Raw genomic sequence first — 26,372 nt, 5'->3', positions numbered from 1 at the left:
GAATTTTAGCCCGTCTCAGAGGTATGTGCCTATCTGTTCAGGCACCGGCTGAATTCCTTAGACCTCCCTCCGGCGACTCCCGGCAGGAAACAACATACTCGAGGTCCGTTCTGGCGATTTTTTTCAGGCTGTGAGAAAAACACACCAACTGCTTCTCCTCCTCCCTGCTCCCTGCATATCCCCAGGGAGGGGAATCAGACACAGACAGAAACGTATCTACATGTCTTTATTTGTGTCTTTTAGCAGTCATACAGTAAAGATGTCTGCTCTCTTCAACAAACAGAGAGAAACTCAACCCATGTACATCCTGTACAGGTCATATGACAAACCCACTGAGCTAACATCCGGTGCTCAGTACAGAATGGACTGCCCCTTTGTTCCCATGGCAACAGTCACAAACTTCCTGTTTGGCTTTCCAGCCACAAGCAGCAGACTGAGCTGCTATTGCCTTTGCTTGCTGCAGCATTGGTGCTTTAGAATAACACTCCCACCCCACCCCCAAATATGGACACTGTAGGGTTTTGTTTTGTTTTTAAAGCATTGCTGGGAATTGTAGCTCTGTGTGGGGCAAACTACAGTGCCCAAAATTATTTGAAGGGGGAAATGTGCTCCAAATGCACCTTAAAGGTATAGTGTGTATGTTGCCATAAATGCAATCAATCAGTCAATAATAATAGTAATAATAATAATAATAATAATAATAATAATAATAATAATAATAATAATATTTTTTTATTTATACCCCGCCCTCCCTGGCCAGAGCCGGGCTCAGGGCGGCTAACACCAGTAAAATTACAATAAAAACATAATAGGGAAAAAACACACAACCCTATTTAAAATATAGGTTAAAATACAATTTAAAATGCAGCCTCATTTTAATAGTAGCCCATAGATCAAAACCATAAGGGGAGGGAAACATAAGGGTCAGACTGAGTCCAAACCAAAGGCCAGGCAGAACAGCTCTGTCTTGCAGGCCCTGCGGAAAGATGTCAAGTCCCGCAGGGCCCTAGTCTCTTGTGACAGAGCATTCCACCAAGTCGGGGCCAGTACTGAAAAGGCCCTGGCCCTAGTTGAGACCAATCTAGCCACCTTGCGACTTGGGACCTCCAGAGTGTTGTCATTTGTGGACCTTAAGGTCCTCCGTGGGGCATACCAGGAGAGGAGGTCCCGTAGGTATGTGGGTCATAGAATCATAGAGTTGGAAGAGACCACAAGGGCCATCGAGTCCAACCCCCTGCCAAGCAGGAAACACCATCAGAGCACTCCTGACATATGGTTGTCAAGCCTCTGCTTAAAGACCTCCAAAGAAGGAGACTCCACCACACTCCTTGGCAGCAAATTCCACTGTCGAACAGCTCTTACTGTCAGGAAGTTCTTCCTAATGTTTAGGTGGAATCTTCTTTCTTGTAGTTTGGATCCATTGCTCCGTGTCCGCTTCTCTGGAGCAGCAGAAAACAACCTTTCTCCCTCCTCTATGTGACATCCTTTTATATATTTGAACATGGCTATCATATCAGCCCTTAACCTCCTCTTCTCCAGGCTAAACATGCCCAGCTCCCTTAGCCGTTCCTCATAAGGCATCGTTTCCAGGCCTTTGACCATCCTAGGCCACAATAGGACTAAAGCATTGCACATCTCTTCCCTCACCTCCCTATAATGGTTTAATTTATTTAATAACTGAAGAAGAAAACAACCATTTGCACCTTATAATCCCCCCGCCCCCTAAAGCAGTCATGGTCATGGCTCCTGCATTTTTCCTAAAAACATAACATGGGAAGCCGCAGCTCCTAGCAACCTTGTGGAATCTGAGCTGTGAACAGCAGCAATTGTTATGCAAACCCGCATTAGCCAGGGTAATACAGTGGAACAGAAAGAGCACACATGGGTGTGTGGAAAGATAAATAATACAGATCCCCAAGTTCAGAAATGTTGGGGATCATCTAATCTACAGCTGTCGTGCCATTAAGTGCCACTCTGGCAGCATCCCAACGTTCTTAAAACCAAACGAAGAGAAGATTAATCTGTTACAGCATGTGGCCAACAAAGAACTGGAGAAGCCAAAGTCTGCCATTGCCAAAGAGCTTTGCAAAGGAATTTAGCACTAGAAAACCAAGCAAGAAGCTGCAGCACAAGATGCCTCTCTGCACTTGAGCCAACCGACAAATCTGAGCGTAGGAGGAATAAAGTTGGGCATTTACCACATGGTAACTTCGATAAAATGGTTATCAGCATCATCCTGTCAAACGGCGAGGAGAATTTTCTCCTACTTCCATACCTGGTCAGACAGCTGTGAAAGGAAGCAAGGGAGTGATGAGAGTGCCTATCTGCTATTCAGGACAACACGATCTTCAGGAGAGACTTGTCTTATGCTCTTTCCTTCGGGGGTAAAGTCTTCTCTGTAATGGCTGGCAAACTGTAGATCTCTCTCCTTACAGAGGCACATCAGCTGATGTCTTTCTATTGTAAGGATCTTTCACAAAAGCTGGATTTTTAGTGGTACATTATTTCAGAATACTAGCTGAATAATGGTGACATCAGGGACGCGTGTGGCACTGTGGGTTAAACCACACAGCCTAGGACTTGCCAATCAGAAGGTTGGCGGTTCGAATCCCAGTGACGGGGTGAGCTCCCGTTGCTTGGTCTCAGCTCCTGCCAACCTAGCAGTTCGAAAGCATGCCAGTGCCAGTAGATAAACAGGTACCGCTGTGGTGGGAAGGTAAAAGGCGTTTCTGTGCGCCCTGGCTTCTGTCACAGTGTTCCGTTGTGCCAGAAATGGTTTAGTCCTGCTGACCACATGACCTGGAAAACTGTCTGTGGACAAACACTGGCTCCCTCAGCCTGAAAGGGAGATGAGCGCTGCAACCCCATAGTCACCTTTGACTGGACTTAGGTCCTTTACTTTTTTTACCTTTTAATAGTGCATTAACAACAGACGATCCACCAATCATTCTGCTTTATCTTCCATGGTGCTTCCCCAAAGTTACTGCATTCTTGCTGTCAGGGAGGGCTGAGAACAGGACCAAAAAGCAGCCACTCTTGGAAATCTGAGGTATGTGAAGTTACAGGATTTCAGCAGGAAACTACAGGACATGCACTGACTAGAAATGAAGCTGTATGAATGTCTTAAATCTTCTGCAGGTGCAAATGGAATTGAAAGTGGTATCCCATGTAAGTGCCCCAATACAATTGTGAGCATACATCGCCAGGAACACACAGTAAGAAGGATGCCTTGGAGGGCTCCCAGGCGAGTGTCTCTCTCTTAGATAATAGACATTTCTGGGAGTGATGCCACTACACTCATTTTGAGGTTCATGCTATCTAGCTTTCTTTACTTTATATTCAAGAGCATTCATTTCTTTTATCAGTCAAAGATTTGGGAGAGGAGAATAACACAGGTGAAGGATTAAGGCAAAAATCAAACACGCAGAAATCACCCTGATGTTTCTGGTCCAGCTTTTTGTCATGTCTAAAAGCTGCCCATAAATGTTTGCAGAATGAACTATGACAGGTTTTTCCCCCACTGTAGTAATGAGAGAAATTCTTTCAGTTAAAATACTTCCCTTTTTTTCCTGCTTCTTATCTGCCATCTTTGAACCCACTAAAAGATTCTGCCTCTAAAGTTTTGATTTTGATTGCCTCCTTGTTACCTTAAAGTAGATCTATAAAGCTCGCTGCAGCAATTGCAGCTTTTACGAAAGCTCACAACTGTGTCGCCTGAAGGATACCTCAGTTGGGAGAAGAAGAAGAGGAGTTTGGATTTTATATCCCGCTTTATCACTACCCAAAAGGGTCTCAAAGCGGCTAACAATCTCCTTTCCCTTCCTTCCCCACAACAAACACTCTGTGAGGTGAGTGGGGCTGAGAGACTTCAGAGAAGTGTGACTAGCCCAAGGTCACCCAGCAGCTGCATGTGGAGGAGCGGAGACGTGAACCCGGTTCACCAAATTACGATTCTACCGCTCTTAACCACTACACTACACTGGCTCTCAGCATGAAACTCTTAATCTCAGGGTTCTGTGTTCAAGTCCCACGTTGGGTGAAAGATTCCTGCATTTCAGGGGACTAGATGATCCTCATGGTCACTCCCAACTCTACAATTCTAGGATCATACTGCTTATGGTATCTCATTGGTATGGGACCCTTCGTGACATCACAGAAGTGTCTAAAAAATGCCCTACCCAGGGAGATTACCTTTGAGGTAAAGCCCAAATGCTGGATTAACTCCTGTAATTGTTGAAGGGTAGGTCTCTTAGTGTGTGCACTCACCTTTAGTTTTATTGTCCATAAGTCCATAGGCTAAGGTTTTATTGTCCATAAGCCTTGTGTCCAGCTTTATCCCAAAGAAAACGAGCATTATTGTTGGCTCCCTGGACTTCTCTGGGCCCAAATGCACTCACAAGTGGTCATTGACTGTGGTGAAACTGTCACTTAAGTGGGTGTGCTGATTCATGCCTGCTACCACCAACTCCAGTTCAACACTGATTATGTGCAGCCAGCAAAAAGATTGTATTAGAGGTAAGTGGGGCACAGCAATGCATATATTAGCGAGAATAACATACAAAAAATGAAGTATATAATGAGAAATTGCTGGCAAAATGTGTATATTGGGCAAAAGGGTTCACTGAAATGCATACGAATTTTGGTGCATTTTTTTAAGATTGTGAAAAATAAAGGAACAGAAGAATGGAGAGAAACAGCGATTAATGGATTTGTCCAATCCTGCCATTCTGTTTTTAACTTCTCTCAGATTCTGCCAGTGACTTGTCCCAAAAGAAGCCTTTTTCATTATTTTAGCACCTTTGCTTCTTCTCCAATATATCCCCCTGTTCCCACACATCTCAACCAGTGGGCTCTGAAAATCAAAAACTCTCATGACATGTGGGCTGCTAGGAGCCTATGGAAGGAAATATCCAAGTCTCCATAAGTGCATAAAATGGAACTTGAACTTCTCCCCTTGCAACTTGAGAGACGAAGTGGTATGATGGAAAACATAATTAACATTGACATCTGGTGGTTGTGGAACTTCTGTTGTTAAGTGCTAATGCATTTGAACTTGTTCTGACTGTAAGACTGGGGGGAAAGTACAATTTTCGGTCATTACGAGAATATATTCTTCACCTAGAAGAAGAAATGTGTACAGAAACCACCACTTAAATTGTGTTCAGGATTTCAATTGTGTCAACTCATTGCGGTTTAAAGGTAACCAATAATCATTCCTCCTCTGCAGAGTGGGAATAATGGTGACCTACCCCAGAGGGGTTGAGAATATTTGAATGATCAGCGTTTGATAATAATTCTTGTTGAGCTTGGAACTAGGGTCAAGTCCCACCCTGCTGTGTTTGCCTAGGAGCCAGGAATGTGGGCAGTGAAGTAACTCTGTTATAAATGGAACACTAGTTGACGGCTACAACAAATAACGTGCCCCCCAGTGGCGTAGCATGGGTTGTCAGCACCCGGGGCAAGGCAAGTAATTTGCACCCCCTAACCTGTGGATTTGTGCCCCCTAACCCTAACCCCCAGATGTTGCGCCCGGTGCAGCCTGCCCCCATCACACACTGGCCAAACTAAACTCCCTCTCTGTCAGGAGGTCAACAATAAAAAACACCAGTGTCAGTGAAGTTAACTCTTTATTCAAAGGAACCGAAACAGTGCAGGCCTAGTAATCCCAGTGCCAGATTTAGGTATAAGCTAAACAAGCTTATAGGGCCACGGGTGGTGCTGTGGGCTAAACCACATAGCCTAGGACTTGACGATCAAAAGGTCAGCGGTTCAAATCCCCATGACGGGGTGAGCTCCCGTTGCTCGGTCCCAGCTCCTGCCATCCTAGCAGTTCAAAAGCACGTCAAAGTGCAAGTAGATAAATAGGTACCGCTCCGGCGGGAAGGTAAATGGTGTTTCCGTGCACTGCTCTGGTTCCCCAGAAGCGTTTTAGTCATGCTGGCCACATGACCCGGAAGCTGTACGTCGGCTCCGTCGGCCAATAAAGCGAGATGAGCCCGCAACCCCAGAGTTGGTCACGACTGGACCTAATGGTCAGGGGTCCCTTTACCTTTACTTTAAACAAGCTATAGCTTAGGGCCCCACTCTCTTGGGCCCCCCCCAAAAAAAATAAAAGGGGGAAAACTGGATGTACATTTCCAAAATACAAGATAAAAAAACAAATAAAATAATACCTACATACAGCAAGAGTGTTTTGTAGGCTCCTATGATGTAAGTAATGTGCCCCGCCTGCTAGCCTGCTCCCTAAAATATCACTGGTTTGCTCATTTCTATATACAGTGGTACCCCGCAAGACGAACGCCTCGCGAGACGAAAAACTCGCAAAACGAAAGGTTTTTTCGTTTTCGAGTTGTCTCGCAAGACGAATTTCCCTATGGGCTTGCTTCGCAAAACGAAGCTTGCCCCGGGGACAGCGGGTCTTCTCTTTTGAAGCAAGCGGCTGCGGGAGATCGCGTCTCTTCGCAGCCGCTTGCTTCAAAAGAGATCCCGGACCTCTTTTGAAGCAAGCGGCTGCGGGGAGATCGCGTCTCTCCGCAGCCGCTTGCTTCAAAAGAGATCCCGGACCTCTTTTGAAGCAAGCGGCTGCGGGGAGATCGCGTCTCTCCGCAGCCGCTTGCTTCAAAAGAGATCCCGGACCTCTTTTGAAGCAAGCGGCTGCGGGGAGATCGCTTCTCTCCGCAGCCGCTTGCTTCAAAAGAGATCCCGGACACCTGCCCCAGCCGCTGGGCTTCGTAGCGCTGCTGCGAAGCCGGGCGGGGGGCGGGAACACCTGCCCCAGCCACCCCGCTTCGGAACGCTGCTCCGAAGCGGGGTGGGGGGGGCGGGAACACCTGCCCCAGCCGCCGGGCTTCGTAGCGCTGCTGCGAAGCCGGGCGGGGGGGCGGGAACACCTGCCCCAGCCGCCGGGCTTCGTAGCGCTGCTGCGAAGCCGGGCGGGGGGGCGGGAACACCTGCCCCAGCCGCCGGGCTTCGTAGCGCTGCTGCGAAGCCGGGCGGGGGGCGGGAACACCTGCCCCAGCCGCCGGGCTTCGTAGCGCTGCTGCGAAGCCGGGCGGGGGGGCGGGAACACCTGCCCCAGCCACCCCGCTTCGGAACGCTGCTCCGAAGCGGGGTGGGGGGGCGGGAACACCTGCCCCAGCCGCCGGGCTTCGTAGCGCTGCTGCAAAGCCGGGCGGGGGGCGGGAACACCTGCCCCAGCCGCCGGGCTTCGTAGCGCTGCTGCGAAGCCGGGCGGGGGGGCGGGAACACCTGCCCCAGCCGCCGGGCTTCGTAGCGCTGCTGCGAAGCCGGGCGGGGGGGCGGGAACACCTGCCCCAGCCGCCGGGCTTCGTAGCGCTGCTGCGAAGCCGGGCGGGGGGGCGGGAACACCTGCCCCAGCCGCCGGGCTTCGTAGCGCTGCTGCGAAGCCGGGCGGGGGGGGCGGGAACACCTGCCCCAGCCGCCGGGCTTCGTAGCGCTGCTGCGAAGCCGGGCGGGGGGGCGGGAACACCTGCCCCAGCCGCCGGGCTTCGTAGCGCTGCTGCGAAGCCGGGCGGGGGGGCGGGAACACCTGCCCCAGCCACCCCGCTTCGGAACGCTGCTCCGAAGCGGGGCGGGGGGGCGGGAACACCTGCCCCAGCCGCCGGGCTTCGTAGCGCTGCTGCAAAGCCGGGCGGGGGGCGGGAACACCTGCCCCAGCCGCCGGGCTTCGTAGCGCTGCTGCGAAGCCGGGCGGGGGGGCGGGAACACCTGCCCCAGCCGCGGGCTTCGTAGCGCTGCTGCGAAGCCGGGCGGGGGGGCGGGAACACCTGCCCCAGCCACCCCGCTTCGGAACGCTGCTCCGAAGCGGGGTGGGGGGGGCGGGAACACCTGCCCCAGCCACCCCGCTTCGGAACGCTGCTCCGAAGCAGGGGGGGGCGGGAACGCCTGCCCCAGCCGCCGGGCTTCGTAGCGCTGCTGCGAAGCCCGCGCCCCCCAGCCTTCAGAAGAGGTCCGGGGACAGACTGTCCCCGGACCTGGTCTGAAGGCGATTTCCCTAGGAACGCATTAATTGATTTTCAATGCATTCCTATGGGAAACCGTGCATCGCAAGACGAAAAAACCGCAAGACGAAGAGACTTGCGGAACGAATTAATTTCGTCTTGCGAGGCACCACTGTATAGGGTGCCTACGTTCTGCATGGACTGGTTGTTGTCAAAGGACAGCTGGACATATAAAGGGCCCCATTACCTTCAGTAGCTTGGGGCCTCATCAAACCTAAATCTGGCCCTGAGTGATCCCAACAACTCTTCCCATTAAGTCTTGCCCCAATGAGGCAGTTGTGAGGACTGAAGACCACCGCCTTCCCACTGCTCTCTAAGGCTCCTCCCCACATCCCTTCCCCAGCAGCCTAAGACTTCTTCAGCTTGTCTCCCTTTGCTCCACCCTCTTCAATTCTATGTGTGTACTGGAAGACCCAATTCTATGTGTCTGGGAGGGAAGGGGAGCTGGTCACAGCAGGAGGGGGGACCCCCTGGATTCTTCAGCAGCCTGCCTCACCACTGACTCTTGGCTCCCCTCCTCTCAGGCTTCTGAATCTAGACTGATCTCTGCCACAGCTTCACTAAACCCCGTTGCCTCTTCAGCTTTCAACACCTCCTCCTCTCAGCCTGCTCCCCCTTCTCTTTCATCGTCTGACCACCAATCCCCTGGCTCTGAGCCTTCTTTCCCGGGGGGGGGGTGGTGTTTCCCACTCCTCTGTATCCAGCCAGTCAATGACACAGACACTTCTGTAGTCATAAGAATTCGTTCTTCTCAGTGCTATTTTTATAGAAAAAGAGGTGCTGGAAACAACATGAACACCTCCCTTGTTCTCTTATAATGGCAATGGCGCCATCTGCCAATTTTGGTTTTCTCATGCTCTTATTTTTTTACAATCAAAAATTCAGTGGTCTGAATTTTGCAGTGATCTGCAGTTCCTCCCCGTGCAAAGTTCCTCACGAAAATTCACCAGAATTTTAGTGTGAATTTCTCCCAACAAACATTTTTATATGCATTTTTAAATGCAGACATTTTCCCCTAATATAATGCATTTGTCTATGTTATTTTCCATTAATATCATCTTTTTTATGCACACTTTCCACTAATATATGCATTTTACAAAACATTGTCTGGCTAGAAAACTGCCTTGCAAAATGTGGATGGATGCGAGTTTTGAAGGCCAGCTGTCTTTTGGTTCACATACTGTTTCGGAAAGGGCAAATTTGATCGATTCAGCATTAAATGCATACTGAATCAAATTTCTCCATCCCTACTTAAGTCCATTATATAAATTCTGAAATTGCAGTTACCTGTGTAAACCTCCCCCCTCCCCCCAACTATGCGGCATATAAATGAAAACAAAGAAAATGAATTATGTCCACAAAGATTAATAAAATCATCTGTCCTTCTCATCTAAGGAGCCACCAGATGTTTAAAGCTTTGCTCCTCTACAAAAACTTCCATTTCTTTTCTGGGACAGATTCCAATGAACTTTGTCTATAGTGGGGCTGAAGGTTTCAACAGAAGTCGGCATCGACCGAGCTCTGTGATACAGAATTTTAACATGCACAGGATTATTTTTGAAAAGCCGATCTAAGCCTCCTAAATCTCATTGGCATGGCACAGTGGTCTTTTGCTAAGCTGGTTGATTCTAGGGATTGCATTTGGATATTCCCCCTCCTTTTATCTAGCAAAGAACAGAATATAGATGTGTAATTTGTTAACAGTGATATTAAATAGGGGAAGGAAAATCTTTTTGATAGCTCCTCAATACATTGCAGGTATCCCTCTTTAATTCCCCCCCACCTGATTCCGCTCTAAGAAATAGTTCATGCATATATCCTTTTGTTCATAAGGAAAATTTTGTGTACTTGTGGAATGCAGTTTTGAACTTCCTCAAGGAAAATCGCTTGTGAACAGAATAGTGTTGCAGAAGTCCAACTGCAATATGCATAATATAGTTGTTGAGGAGTAATTGAGAACGCCATATGTTGCTCTGGGGCCTTTATAAAGTGTCCCTTTTAATGAAGCAAACCCACAATATGATTTTTCTCCTCCTCCCAGTAATAATAATTTATAATTATAAATCACACACCTTGCCACAGAGCCCAGGACAATGCACGGCAAATGATAGGCAACAAAATTACATTGATGATGAAAACAAATACAGAATTTAAATATTCATAAAATAACAGCAATCCAATTCACAGATCCTTTAGCTGATGTCAAAATTCCAACAAGGAAGGGTAGGTTTGTTCCAGAATTGAGGTCCTGCTATGGAGAAGGTCCTTTTACAAGTTCCCTGGTCATGAATCTTCATGGGGAGTCCTGGATCTCTGCACCTGGGATTTCTCTATTGTCTGTTTGACTACAGAAAGCTGCATTTTCTCTTTTTGAGAAACATCTGTTTCCCCAATTCCTGCCGTGTTTACCCCACATCCAGTTTTGCAACAGGTGCCTCTGTGTGGCAGCTGATTAAATCTCTTTCCCCTTTAACTCTGAAGACCTTTAAATTTCAGCTTTACAGAAAGTTACGGTAACAAACCAAATCAACAAGAAAGGAGATAAGGAAGGACTTTTTGACAGTAAGAGCTGTATAACAGTGATATGGGAGGTTGTGGACTCTCACTCCTTGGAGGTTTTAAGCAGAGGTCGGATGGCCATCTGTCATGGATTCTTTGGTTAGACCACATGACCCTTTTCAACTCTACAATTCTACACTTCTATGGCTGTCTTCCCACACTGGGACCCGATCCTTGCAATCCATTTTGACCTTTCACTCATTCTCTCCCATATTCTATGTGGCACAACTGGGAAACTGCGGAGGGCTGAGGGCGGTGGGATTAGGTGGGGAAAAGATCAACTCATCCTTAAAAGTGCTACCATTGCCCTGATACTGCTTCTAATCCTTCTGACTGTGCCCTAAGGCAGAGATAGGGAACCTGTGGCATTCCTGATGACAATGGAGTCCAGCTCCCATCATTTCCAGCAAGGCCAATGAGATAAGGGCAAAGCTTGCCGTTAGTTTTCCCAGGTACCAAACACATGAATATGGCTTAATTCTACGATTAAAGGGTCAGATTGAGACAGGTTTTCTGTGAACGGAACTTTATCCTACAGATTCTGTCCTAGACAATCATCTTCTCCAAGCTATTTCTCTTATTTATTTGTTTTATACCCCATCTTTTTTTCCCATGGGAAAGGCACCGGACACAAGGTTCCAAGGTGATGTCTCATCCCAGCATTGACTAAACCATGGATAGGCAAACTAAGGCCTGGGGGCCGGATCCAGCCCAATCTCCTTCTAATTCTGGCCTGCGGACAGTCCAGGAATCAGTGTGTTTTTACATGAGTAGAATGTGCCCTTTTATTGAAAATGCATCTCTGGGTTATTTGTGGGGCATAGGCGACAGCAGCAAGAATACTTATCGCAAAGTACTGGAAAACACAAGATCTACCCACCCGGGAAGAATGGCAGATGAAGGTGATGGACTATATGGAACTGGCTGAGATGACTGGCAGAAATCCGAGACCAAGGAGAAGAGTCGGTGGAAGAAGAGTGGAAGAAATTTAAAGTCTACCTACAGAAATATTGTAAAATTAAGGAATGTTAGAAAGATGTTGGAATTAAACTATGTGGTTTTAGCAGAAAAGATATAAAGGATTAAGTAAAGAGGAATTGATAACAGGTGAAAATGTAAAGTTACAATATATTAAGATAAAATATTAAGATAAAAGCAAAAAGGGTAAGGATTTGCTGAAACAACTACTGAACTAGAATACAAAAAAGGGAGGCGAGAGGAGGTCAGGGAAATAAGTAAATGAAAGATAAGAGATGGAAAGACTGATTTGTTTTTAACTGTTTTTATTTTTCTGTATTTTGTATTTTTTGTCCTTTTTCTTATTTTTTCTTTTCTTTTTTCTATTTTTGTAATTTCTTTGAAATTTTAATAAATATTATTCCCCCCCCCCAAAAAAAATATTTATGGGGCATAGGAATTTGTTCATTTCTCCCCCCCAAAAAAATATAGTCCGCCCCCCTCCCCAAGGTCTGAGGTACAGTGGACCGGCTCCCTGCTGAAAAAGTTTGCTGACCCCTGGACTAAACCCAGACCTGCTTAGCTCAAAAAGTTTACTGTCTCTGCTCTCAAAGCTGTCACATATTGTTCATGGGCAAATCACGTCAGAGAATATTGTTCATGGGCAAATCAAGAAAAATGGTCATATTTGCTGTCTCACTATGAAAATGATCATCTTTGCTCTCATCATTTTTATAGGAAGAAAGGAAAGATGTATTATTTCTTGATTTTTCCATGAAGTTTATTCCCATACCTGATTTATCCATGAACAATGTGCAACAATTTGAGTGTAAAAATCCAGCAACCTTGTTGAGCCAAGCAGGTTCATAATTCATTAGTGAACAATTAATGAAGAATGTATGCATCTTTGATAATAGCCCATACAGTGGAATTCTTCCAGGAGCACCAAAATGCACAGGAGGCTCATATGTAATTTCCCTTCTTAACCCTGCTCATCTGTTTCACTGACTCAGACTAGTTCATGATAATGTGGGTAGAATATTTGTCACAGTCAGAGCAATAGTACCTTGCAGCCAACCATTTCCTTGAATATGTACTTACTTTCCATTGGCAACATCTCCTTAATTCATCAGAACAAGAGTTAATAATCTCAGTGGGCTACTTCTGACAACTTTGTTCTCATCTTAATGTAAACAGCATTTTGTTGGCATTCCAATATTATCCTTAGCTGACCTATAAAGACTGGTCCTTGAGGTTTCGATTATCTCACCTGGGGTTTAATTTTTGTCAGTCTAAGGTCTGGCCTTCATGCTAACCTGAATAGAAAAATTAGCCCCTAGCTAATGCTGGCTTACTTAAGTAAAATTGATTTTTAAGGTCATTCCATTCCCAGAACATCCTGCTTTAAACTGCTAGTTCAAACTGCTAGAAAGCATATTTGGCTAAAGATCTCTCTCTTATTTTTCTTCTTCTGAAATGTCTTCCTTTTCCCACATTTTTTTTAAAACTCTAGAATTTACTAAAAGCAAAGGAAAACTGCTACGTTTCTTGAACACATCTTTAGGAACACCACAAATTTCTTAAGCGTGAGAGGTTCCTGCGGTTCCCATCAAGTATCTTGGGAATGGCTTCCTTAGAACAGAGGTGGAGTTTGTGTGGTATAAAGTGTTATTTACACATATCTGCAGACTTCAGATGGGACTTTACAGCATTTTTTATTAAAAAAAAAACACCTAATTAGATGTATGGTTAGAAGCAGGGAGATGTTGCAGCCCTTCCACTCCAACGAAGAGGGTGTGTCAATCTTGTGTGGCACTCCTCCTTCAAGCACCTTCCCTGTAGAAAATTCAGCTGCATCTTCTGTCCTGCATCTCTGTCCCACTCTCCTAAGAGAGGTTAATAGAGAACCTGGTTGCTTCCAGATGACCCGTTTGTTAAGCGTTCACCTTGATTTCGTTGCACAAAGTTTGTCGGGCTATCTGCTAAGCATTCACACTGATTTCTTTGTGGAGAGTTTACACAGCATCGCATCAAATAATTGCTGGTCTGCACTCTCCATTGCATTTTTCCTTATTGCAAAACTGCCTGGGAACATTTCTGGAAGTGGGTTTGTTGCACAATGCCAAATTGACCTTAAATTGTGCTATCAGAATTTGTCGGTATGTGATTGAATCCAACCCCAAATAGAAAAAGTATCAAAGTGCTCCCACCGTTATATGTGTTTAATAATAATAATAATAATAATAATAATAATTTATTATTTATACCCCACCCATCTGGCTGGGCTTCCCCAGCCACTCTGGGCTGCTTCCAACAAAATATTAAAATGCAGTAATGCATCAGACATTAAAAGCTTCCCTAAACAGGGCTGCCTTCAGGTGTCTTCTAAAAGTCTGGTAGTTGTTGTTCTGGTGGGAGGGCGTTCCACAGGGTGGGTGCCACTACCGAGAAGGCCCTCTCTTTGTTGCCCTGTAACCGTGGCTTCTTGCAGTGAGGGAACTGCCAGAAGGCCTTTGGCGCTGGACCTCAGTGTCCGGGCAGAACGATGGGGGTGGAGACGCTCCTTCAGATATACTGGACCAAGGCCGTTTAGGGCTTTAAAGGTCAGCACCAACACTTTGAATTGTGCTCAGAAACGTACTCTAGTCCTGCGACAAGAACTGGGTCTTCAAATAAGGCGCAGAATTGTTATTTTACTTTTTCACTGCAAGCATTCAGTGTTCACTGTGTGGGACTTGCTTCTTCTGAGTAGACATGTTTAGGTTAGCACTATACATGCATTAGTCAAAGGGAGATCTTAATGCAGTGATTCCCCCCTCTCAAAGTCTCTCTCTCACACACACCTACCCACCCACCCCTAGACGGAAGTATGAGGCACAGATCGAGAGAAAGATGAGGTGAAAACAGACAGCTGAGACCTCAATATTAAACTACCCTTCCCTGGTGTGTTAACAATATTCTGCCAGTGAATTACAAGAACCAGTGACTGTGTTGGGCTAAGAAGCAGCGCTTAACAGAAGGTTACATTATGGGTTTTTAAAATTGGTTAATTTGTCCAAGCAATCAGAAGTAAAACTGGACGAGTTCTGGGATCAGAGGCAGATTGTGAAGGAATGTGGCTGGGGTGGAAATTTGGAAAATTTGGACTGAGGTAAAAGCCTTTTAGCAGCAGCTGAAACATCTCCTGAGTTTTTACGAAAAAAATGAAGACCCAAAAATAATTACCAGTATTCACTTATGTACAAAATGTCCCTTTAATAAACAATCTTAGTTAATAGTTTATTCTGTCTCCAGTGTTGGCATCCATCTCATGTCTAAGCTTAAAGAAGGTTTTTAAAAACATCCCAAGGGAATGGCTGACAGTCACATGAAGAATCACTTGAGTTATGGTGGCAGGGAGTTCCATGGACGCTGGAATATAAAAATGAAAGAAGCACATATATCTGAACTTGTATAAAAAAGTGGGACTAAGGGAATGATTACCCTATGGCTATACATCCAGAAGGCTTTGTATAGCAGGCTTGGGACACATTGCAAGGCCATCCCAAGACATTTTACTTCTTGAGGCAAAGGGCAAGATGGCGCCCACTCTTCAACATGCTAGGCTGACTGCTGAATCTTACTGCAGCATTGACAAGGGGACTGTGGTTTCTGTCTGAGAACGGAAGGGTGTTTTAGGGGATTAAGGGCAGGCTTTGTGGCACTCAACGTCTCTCTGCCTTTCAACACAAGGTGAAATGGCTGAAGGGCACAGGAGAAATGTCTGAGGAGACCACTTCACCTGCCTAGCCTCTAAAACACAATATTATTGTGCTGCCTGCCATGTGCTGTGATGGGAATAAGGCTGTGTACGCACAATGCATCCAAAGCCATTTGAATCCCATTCTTTTTCTACCCAAAAATTATGGGCACTGCTGTTTACCCCTAACAAGAGCTACACCTCACCTCAACCCTTAAAAAACCACAGTGCTCAGAATTCATATGGTATAAGTCTGCTATTTTGTAGTGTTTTTCTGAGTGAACACAGTTCTGCCCCTTTGCAGTACTAGTACAGGAGAATAATAGTCGAATGCTGTTTTGTTTACAGAGAAGTGTTTCAATATTCCCTATCTGTTCACCTGCCTTTTAATCTAAACATTACAATGGCATAACTTTCCTTCCATCCTTCCTTCTTTTTACGGGGTGGGTGTGAACGAAGCACAGATTTGTAAAACAAAAGCGGTTCTGATGCTATGTTTGTGAGCTGGCTGGCCTTCAAGCAATATATGACCTTCTGAGAGAATGATATGTTTTGATTTTTTTATTATTTCAAAATGTAGACGGGTCAAAACCAACTTTACTCTCAGTCTTTCAACTTTATGTGTTCTAAAAGACATTTTTCCTTGTAAGTGCAAGGCTAACTCCAAGCAAACCAGTATCCTGGGAAACAAGTTAAAATGAAAGTGCACTTTAAAAAACTTTCTTTTTTCCATCCATTCAGGACTAATAAACTGAACTGTGTAATGTTTTTTCTTTTCTTTTTACAAAACATACGGCTAACTTAAAAAAACAAGCTTATTGTTAAATGTGATAGGCATTCTTATCAAAATCATAAAGTTGGGGAACAGAAACTCATAAAAATAAAGCAGGTGTGTTTTTTTTTAAACCTTTCGAAACGTAATTAGAAGTACAGTAGTTGCAATTCAGTTTGGTGCAGTTCTGAAAGGAAGGAAAAATTCATATGGAAATCTCACAATCCAAGGACATGGCAGTTTTGGGTTGCATCCAGCCTGTCAGTACCACTCTATTCCTATTGATATCTATGAGACTTAAGTCATTGTTATTTTGCCTGATTGATTTCAATAGGACCTATGCTCAGCTAACTCAATGAGACGTACTTTTGTGTAGAAATGTACCAGATTGCAGTCTAAATTCAACTAACTTAGCCTGCAATCTTAAACATTTCTGTGTGAAAGTACGTCCCATTGAGTTCCATTGGGCTTGCACCCAGGGAGAATTGGCTGTAGAATTGCAACCTTAATGTGTCTCCAACCCTGGTAATCAGCAGTGTATTGTTGCTAAGAGCCTAAGCTATAAGTCTCTGGTATAAATGCTTGACGTTGCATGAATTTATACCTCAATCTTAGTCAAGCCACTGTTCCTATGCTTCCCATGTCCTGCAGCACAACAATAATACAGTAAACTACTGTGCAGTTTTTGTAAGGGTTACTGCAGTAATATGAAGTGCTTTGAGAATTTAAGAAGAATGCTATTTAAAATCTCAAAATTTGGTAAGAGTACTTTCTAAACTTTATTAGTTTACTTTCTAATCTTTATTCCCCTTCCCTATTTTCCCACTGCTTGTTTTTTTCCATTGGAAAAGAGTGAAGTATAATAGGCAGGAACTGACATTGTCTATATGAGGTTATAATTGCCAGTATCTTACCTTGGCTTTCACACACTCACCTTTTAAATAAATGTCTGAAATAATATGCAAGTAACCCTGGTATAAGGGATGCGGGTGGAGCTGTGGGTTAAACCACAGAGCCTAGGACTTGCTGATCAGAAGGTCAGCGGTTCAAATCCCCGCGACGGGGTAAGCTCCCGTTGCTCGGTCCCTGCCCCTGCCAACCTAGCAGTTCGAAAGCATGTCAAAGTGCAAGTAGATAAATAGGTACTGCTCCTGCGGGAAGGTAAACGGCGTTTCCGTGTGCTGCTCTGTTTCACCAGAAGCGGCTTAATCATGACCCGGAAGCTGTACGCTGGCTCCCTTGGCCAATAAAGCGAGATGAGCGCCACAACCCCAGAGTCGGTCACGACTGGTCCTAATGGTCAGGGGTCCCTTTACCTTTTTAGCTCTGGTATAGGGGATGCATTTGCATTGATTTGGCGAGAGATGGGCATGGCTGTTAAATTCTGACTGTTTCCATTATCCTAGCTTTAGGTTTTTCAAAATCCTAAAAACTTCTCTTGTTCCAGTTCTAGATGTGAACTTGAAAAGTGAGAAGGATTGATTGTAAATGAATGATTATGCCCAATTATGGCCAGGCCTCCATCCCAGGAAAGAACACACCAGTTGAAGCTGGAATGGCACTCTCAGTCAATGCCATTATTGGCCCCTTCAATTATCCCAGCAGCTGACAGTAGCTCAAACAATAAAAATACATAATTATCAAGCACTCACCCAGAGATAACAAAATGGAGGCATACGCACACATTTCAGACATATTAATTTTAAATGTCACAGGATCAGGTGCCTCCACAAGTTATTTAGTTGAGAAATCTATTTGGCTATTTTCCATGGGGTCATTTCAGCCATTTGTAAACATTATATGTTAATAACATATACAAACAAAATGGGTACTGTCAGTGCTTTTTTTCCCTAAAAAAATGTTTAGGGGTACTTTCATTTTGACTCAAGAAAATCGCCATTTTATTGTTCAAATCGGGGGAAATAAATACAGTAAATGGACAAACGTACAAAGAACATGCATTATCTCATATTACATTCACTGTGCTAGAGAAAAAACAATTAAAAAATAGTTTCTTCTCCTGTTAGATTCACAAAATGTTTAGGGGTGTGTGTACCCCTGCGTCCCCCCCCCCTCAGAAAAAAGCACTGGGTACTGTCATGGGCAAATCCAGAGGGGGCTGGGGGGGCAGCTTCCACCACTAAATCAAGTAAATAAATAAAAATACTTCGCTATCTGACCGATCACATTGCAGACAGCTCAGTTCTGACCCCCATAAATCCTGCTCACCCCTAAATCCTGGCTACGCCCATAGTCTATAGGTTTCATCCTGCAGTCTTTACTTGGGGGTTATTTTAATTTTTTTCCCTGTTCCCTTTGAGAGCACTCTAAGGCTGCAAGGTTTATAGACCACTGTAACCACCTAAGAACATCCCATTAAATTATTCTCATTATTACATTTTGCTTCTGCTCACTTTTAATTGCATTGTAGTTGTAACGCAGTCATCTTGTGTTTGCAACTGTAATTAAAATGATATTGGTGGATCTCATATGTCTTTTCCCCACTCCAAAATTTAATTGATGCTGAAATTAGGTCTTTAATATTAATGCAGTGTTTTGAGGCCTCTAGACAAGATGCTAAATGTACCTGTTCTGGGAGGTAAGTGCCTAAGTACTTGTTAACTGTTTATATTTCAGCTTTTGTCATTTGGTTTGGCTAGAATCTAAGCATGCTTCTAGACAGGTGTTTATTGTGGAACCAGTGCATATATTTTGTGTGTGGCACCCACACGAAATTGATGGCATTAAAATGCCAGTCACTATTTTACTCCCTTTCATTGGGATTTACCCTTTCTGAGAAAAACATGATACTTAAAAAAAAAACACCCCACCACCTGTTGCTATTAATCCTTTTGAAGATGGCTATCACCTCTGTCTCCTCTTTTCTAGGTTAAGGTAAAGGTAAATGGACCCCTGACCGTTAGGTCCAGTTGTGGACGACTCTGGGGTTGCGGTGCTCATCTCGCTTTACTGGCCGAGGGAGCTGGCATACAGCTTTCGGGTCATGTGGCCAGCATGACTAAACCGCTTCTGGCGAACCAGAGCAGCGCACAGAAATGCCATGTAGCTTCCTGCCAGAACAGTACCTATTTATCTACTTGCACTTGACGTGCTTTCAAACTGCTAGGTGGGCAGGAGCAGGGACTGAGCAACGGGAGTTCACCCTGTCACGGGGATTCGAACCGCCGACATTCTGATCGCCAAGCCCTAGGCTCTGTGGTTTAGACTACAGCACCACCCGCATCCCTTTTCCAGGTTAAACATACCCAAATCCCTCAGCTGTTCTTCATAAGGGTTGGTTTCCAGATCTTTATCATCTGTGCTACAATAAAATACATTCTTCGTTGGAAGGCTCCTTCCTCCCATTTAAATCTTCTCATCTTTGGTTAGAAGAGGAAAGCAGTAAGAAATCAGCAGTAAGAATGCAAGAGACACCTGCCCCCTTATGAATCAGACCAAACACCTGTCTATTTCAACCATGTCCAATCAGATGCTTATGAGAACTCTTCTGCTTCTCATTCCTGGCAGCTGGCATTCACAGGCCTCTCTGATCCCGGAGCTAATAAAGCCATATGACCTGTGCCTGTGCCACTGCCCATCTTATACGCCACAAATCTTTCTAAGCCCCTTTAGAAGCCATCTTAAGCTGGACGCCATAGTTATGATCAAAATTCACATCACCTTCCCTTCCCTTCTTTCCCTCCTTCCTTGGGTCCCTCTCTTCAGCATCCTCACTCTGCTGCTTCCCTCCTCTCCTCTCTAAGGCTTTGTTTTCTTGCAGTCCCTGGTCCAACAGTCTCCCTTTAACTGACACCCCACTTTCCTATCTCAACATTTCATGCCCCTCCCTGTGCATAACTCGGGTCATGAAGCCCTTGGCATGGGTCTGCCAATGCTGTAAGGCAGGCATTCCCAAACTCAGCCCTACAGATGTTTTGGGACTACAACTCCCATCATCCCTGGCTAACAGGACCAGTGGTCAGGGATGATGGGAGTTGTAGTCCCAAAACATCTGGAGGGCCAGGTTTGGGGATGCCTGCTGTACGGAATAACAAGCACAGCTTGCTTTCGTAAACGTGTTGCCGCCTGGGTCAGCCTGAGCTGCTTACATGGGAAGTACCCTTGGATAAATTAGGATTTCCTTCAAAACCCCCCAGAAAATACTGTGCAAGACATTTGAATCACCACATTCAACGTATAAGTATACCCACCCAGAGTTTTGAATCATTTGATTGAAATCCATACCCTCAATGTGTCCCTGTCTTCCAGGAACAAACCTGGATTTACAGAAGCTGTCCCAGTTTCTGATTTGATGACAGAATGTCCCACTTTTCCTTAGGCTGTCCCTATTTTTGCTGGAGAAATGTTGGAGGGTATGGACTTGTAAGCTTTCCTTTTATATATATATACATTTTTATTGTTTTTTTAAAAACATATCATTTCCAACAATCATATAACATAAATGTTTTAGACTTCTGTCAACACCTCTGATGATTTTCCGTTCTTTATCACTTATGCGACATTTCTTAATTTCTCTATTACTCTTAATTATCATTAACTAATAGTTCTCCTCATAGTCTTTCTTGCAATATTTCAAATAGTTTTCCTTACAAAACTTCTTGCAGTCCTACTAGAGTAATCTGTTCATTACTATTACTTTTCAAATAGTTCATATATTTACTCCAGTCTTCTAAGAATCTCTGGTCCCGCAGGTTTCGAATCCTTCCTGTTAATTTGTCCAGTTCTGCATAGTCCATCAATTTCATCCGCCATTCTTCTTTCATCAGTATTTCTTTGGACTTGTAAGCTTTCCGGAGTGAGGTTCTGTTGTTATGATTCTCATATTGTTCTCACAATATTTCTCTCTCCACTCTGTTTTGCCCTCTGGTGAAATGAACCAGTCAATTATTATACAGACCACAGCAGGATCCCTCACTTAAGTCGCTGTGATCATAGCAGTTGTTGTTGAATTACTCCCTTGATTGCCTAGTTTATTCATAGTACTGAACCTGTGCCCCAGCTGCTCTTCACCAATGGTTGTTGGTGTTGAGAGCAAGGAAACTCACCTTGTGATGGTGCTGTATGTTGCTGTGCTGAGAAGTGGAAATTAGCCGGGTTCTTAGTTTCTCTAGGTGTTTCTGTGGATTGGGATCACTTCTTCAAGATTCTTCAGGGCCCGTTAATCACCTCCAAAACTGCTCATAATATTTCGCTAAGTGAGCCAATATGGGCAGGTAAAGAGGGCATTCTTTACTACTCTGCTAGCACACTTGAATGTAGAGATATGCGAGGTTATTTATTCCTCCAATGGTATTTTAACTGGAGAAACACTTCAGTTGTGGGAAATCATTTTATTTTCCCTTGACTGCCAAATAATAAGGCAATTTTTTCTTGACCTGCAAAACAAAGCTACATCAAAAGGAAAGGGTTCTGCATTATTATAAACTGAGTTAGTTCATGTCTGTATTTTCTACTTTGTGACTCTGATAGATGGACTTCACAGGGTACCGCTTTGTGAATCTGATGGAAAATTGGAAGATGTGCCGTTGTGCGCTGAGGTACAAGATTAAAGCAAGAAAGGAGACGCGAAGGTGACGGTGTTAGGTGGCACATTATAGCCAAATTTCAGCTACTGCAGAATTTCAGAGCTGTAAATGTTTGGGGAATTGATTTCCCCCCCCTTTATAACTGCAAAATTTATGAAATCTCCTCTTTGTTGAAGCGAGTCTCTATCAACGCTTGATTTGTAAAATGAGAGTTGACAAGCCTGTCTCTCAGTGGGACACCTTGCCCTCTAACCACAGATGTGTGAGCACTGGCCGTGATTAGTTAGTTGTGTCTGGAAGGTACACTCCTCTCCTGACAGTAACCAGGTGGAGAGAAAAGGAATAAAAATTTCTGCCGGTCATGATAACTGGGCGCAGAACTGGTGATTGTAGATGCAAAAATGACCTGCCCCAAAAATGATCTGCCTGAGGGATGTAGACTTGTTATGCAAAGTGACTCTGCTCTTAGGCTTTAATGATGGGGAAACAATGGACACCAATGGGCGGTCTTTGTTCAAAGTATCAGGGATGCAACTTGAATTGCACAAACCTGCCACACAGCAACTGAAACTGGTTTGGCCTAGTCCAGGGGTCGGCAAGGTTTACCTTGCCTGGGCTGGTTCACTCCAGCAGAGATCCCTCTGTGGGCCAGATCGTGCATGCGCCCGCAATTTCTGGCATCTGCACAGACGTGATTTACGGTGCCGCAGAAGCAAGTCCTCACACCACACTGTGCCGGTTTAATGCAGTGCATGGGGACTCAGCTAGCGAGCGGCTCGGTTCGGGGGTGGCCAGTTAAATGGTCCTCATGGGCCATGGGCCTTAGGTTGCTGACCCCTGGCCTAGTCTGCACCATTGTTCAAAGGTTTTCTCTTCCAGGTTTAACCTTTACCAAAGGTTAACCCTGTGAATCCAGTCTTTTTTGATGAACTTTCTGATCTTTGCCACTTGCTGGTGATGTGGAGTGGGGCAGAAGATGGGGAAACTCACTGTATGATGGCTCAAATTATCATCAGCATTATTCTGTTTTACTAAATTTGTTAGTCACTTGCCCAGGGCAACCCAAAGCAAGTTACAACTACCAAGAAGACAGACAAATCGGAGGGTTGTATCCAACTTAGTTCTGTTTAGAGTAGACTCAGGGGAATTAGTGGTCCTCAGTTAGTCATGTACATTGTTTTCAATGAGCTTAATCTGAGTAAGACGAACAAGTATGGATACAATCCATCGTATTCTTTTCAGTATCTGTGTATGCAAATACAAATTGGTGTACCTGGTGGACCTGTTTGAATTTTTTCAAAGGCTTTTGGTCACAAACAATTGAAGCCTGACTTGACCTGCTAGAAGTAGAGCCTTGCACTGAAGCTGAACTGTGGCCTGTAACCATAGAAAGATGTTGGGGTATGCATGTGCAAATCTGGCATATGGTGGAAATGCTTGCACCTGTTGTATGTTGCTCTTTCTCAGCCATTTTGCCTTAATCTTTCCCTATTCATCATTTGTGAGCTTGGTTCAAATACCCAATCAAGGCACTAATTGAACAATTATTGCATTCAAGTAAATCTAACCCATTTCACCCAATTATAAAACATTTAACTTACCTTCATAGATCTATTCACGTCTCGAGGGAAGGAAAAGAAACAATTTGTTATTGGGAGAAATGTGAAAATGGTCATGGAACAGAGTACATGTCTAACTGAGGTGTGTGACTACAGATCTGTTACTGGCATCCTGCCAGTATTATGGCAGGAAAAAAGGAGACTTTCTGCTCCTGTCAACAAATGCATTTCAATATTGGGCCAACAGTCCATTTGCAGAGGAACAAATGAGGACGTGCCATTATTTTCCATGTTTCCTTATCCAAAAGATGGCCATTTTTGAAATCCTGGTTTGTTAAAACCCTCTTGTCTAAAATAATGGCAGTGTAAACCGGCCATCAAGGAGGAGGAGAAGTTTTTTATATATATTATAAAGATGGAGGAGGGGAGCTTCAAAGTCCCAGATTTGATTGATATACGTTGAGCCATATTTCAGAAACCAAGAGTTGATTCATATACTGTTGATAAATTTAGTTCAATGAGTAAAAAGAACTTCTGAATATTCCCTTGAGAAGTAAAAGGTAAAGGGGCCCCTGACCATTAGGTCCAGTTGTGACCGACTCTGGGGTTGCGGCGCTCATCTCATTTATTGGCTGAGAGAGCCGGCGTATAGCTTCTGGGTCATGTGGCCAGCATAACTAAACCGCTTATGGCGAACCAGAGCAGCGCACAGAAACGGCGTTTACCTTCCTGCCAGAGCGGTACCTATTTATCTACTTGTACTTGTACTTTGACGTGCTTTCGAACTGCTAGGTTGGTAGGAGCAGGGACCGAGCAATGGGAGCTCACCCCATCACGGGGATTTGAACCGCCGACCTTCTGATCGGCAAGTCCTGGGCTCTGTGGTTTAACCTACAGTGCCACCCACGTCCCACTCCCTTGAGAAGTAGTGGACTCTATATCCTTAGAGGTTTTTAAGCACAGGCTGGATGGCCATCTGTCATGTATGATCTAGTTGAGATTCCTGCATTGCAGGAAGTTGGAAGGTATCCCTTCCAACTCTACAATTCTATGCCTCCATGATTATGGGTATTTGAAAAGATAAGCATTGGACCTAACACTGTTGCTGGGCTAAGTTTTAGAGACCTTTCTCTGCTCACTGGAAAATACTGAACAGTCCACCAGGCCTCCTGACCCATTCTATCTCATTTAGAGGGCTAAGTTTTGGGTTCAGGTTTTGTTGACTTTATTTATAAGCTTTGCAGCTGTGAAAAATCAATCCTGGTGATCTTTACAGGGAACTCAAAGGGATGAGATGAAGTTCACATCTGTTAGCTTATTCAAACCATGTTTTTAAAACATTTTATTGGCTTGTAAGTTCTGTGTGTTTCTTTCTCTTTGTACTTATTATAAAAGATTAAAAATAATAGAACATAAAAGTAATGCATTTTTTTTTAAAAAAAGGGTGAGAACTAAAAGGATGATGGAACCAAACTTTCCTCTCACATACAAAGAAATGGCATGGTTGGTACAGAATTTCTCAGTACATGTGTTCTGCAAAGATTAGATATAAATGCATAATTTTAAATATTTCTCCAGGCAGCTAGTTTATTGAGCATTCTTCCTGATTTGCTGGCACAAAGCTCATGTAGAGGTTAGATTATAGCCAATCTTTATGGAGCATTCATTTCGATTTGTAAGTGGCACTGTTCTATGCAGTGGCGGAGCTCCATGCTCTAGCATTGGGGGTGGAGAGCAGACGGGGGTGTTTCTGGTGTGTGTCCCGAGGGCGTGGCGTGCTGCCTGCAGGGGCGTGGTGCCCAGCTGGGAGGGCTGCCGTGACGACACCCCACCGGGATCGTGGTGCCAGGGGGCGGTGTGCTCCCGCCACCCCCTCTTCCTCCACCAGTGGTTCTATGACAACGAGAATTAATCCTTCATTTATGCTGATTTGCTTGTCCTATTAGTTATTCTTTCATCCCACACTTTTTAAATGCATTTCCTCCTCACTTTCCAAGCTTCAAAACGTTCAATTTCTAAAGTGGATTCATTGTGCTAGTGCAACAATGTACTACAAACCACTTAAATTGTTGCAAACCCAAAGTTTTGGTATGTGTCTGAATTCCTCTTGCAAAACAGTGATCATAGGGAGGCACCCTAACTATTTAACATACGTTTTTGTTTTTCATTGTGTTGGTTTACTGACTTTGTTTTTTACTGCCATAGGTTCCTTTAGGAGAAGTTGCTGTGTTGTTGTTGTTGTTGTTGTTGTTGTTGTTGTCATCATCATCAGCAGCAACAACAACAACAGGGATGGGAAACTTGAGTGCTGAATCCAGCCCTCCAGACTTCTCAGGACTGTCTCACCCCAAGCGACACCAGCCCTTCTCCATGTCCTTCTCAGGTGGTTTGGCCTGAATGGAGTGTGTCTTGAACTATGGTAATGCTTTTTACTTCCAGGGTGAAGGGTGGAGAGGTGTGCTGTGCATAGAATCCTCTGACTGGAATGTCTACTGTACAAAAGTAAGAACCACATCCCTGACTGTGGGATGGAAGCCGCCCAGAGTGGCTGGGGAGGCCCAGCCAGATGGGCGGGGTATAAATAATAAATTATTATTATTATTATTATTGTTGTTGTTGTTGTTGTTGTTGTTGTTGTTGTTGTTGTTGTTATTGTTCTGCTTGCTTTTGCCTCTATCTCTCCCCCCCCCACATCACTTTCATGTGATCTCCCAGAAGGTCTAGAGTCTATTTTAATGCCACGAAGTGCTCCCAAGATAACACCACTCTGGGACATTGTGGGAAATTAAAATAGCACACCTTGGAACAGTGTTACTGCCCACTATAACTCCCTTCAGGTTTGTCTGTCAGAGCCCACCAGCAGCAGAAGAGGACCACCAAAGGACATTTTCCCAGGGCTTCCTCAAATCTGGAGCTAGTCCTATGTGGAAATTTAAAAGTACTGGAGAAAGTCTTTGCTATATATGTTGTCCACATGTAAGGAGATTTTGAAGTAGGGCTACTACCTCAAGAGCAGTCCCTACCCTACCCCACCCTGTGGTATAGTATCATGCAGATTATACCAAGTGCCCTCCTGAATCTTAGAATTGGCTCTTAAACCACAAAAGTAACAACTGTGAATAACCTTACAGAAAAACCAGTTAGCTATTTTTTACCACACACTCTTTCTCATTAGTATGAATAAACGAATATTTCAATCTAGCCCACTTCTGGCTTCCA

At 44.6% G+C, this 26,372-nt stretch overlaps 1 protein-coding gene across 1 annotated transcript in view; it reads right to left on the bottom strand.

Moving 5' to 3' along the window:
- GLRX2 (glutaredoxin 2) overlaps positions 1-26,017 on the bottom strand; it is a 183,418-nt gene extending 157,401 nt beyond the window's left edge. Inside the window, exon 1 of the mRNA XM_081914970.1 lies at positions 26,011-26,017. The gene's annotated coding sequence lies outside the window, so the exon portion shown is untranslated. The remainder of the gene's footprint in view (positions 1-26,010) is intronic.
- Between the last annotated feature and the right edge of the window lie 355 nt (positions 26,018-26,372).

This window comes from Podarcis melisellensis (assembly GCF_964234715.1).
Source record: "Podarcis melisellensis genome assembly, chromosome: 6".
Lineage (NCBI taxonomy): Eukaryota > Metazoa > Chordata > Lepidosauria > Squamata > Lacertidae > Podarcis > Podarcis melisellensis.
Note: the sequence above shows the minus strand (reverse complement) of the source record. Positions and strands in the feature narration are given on the sequence as shown.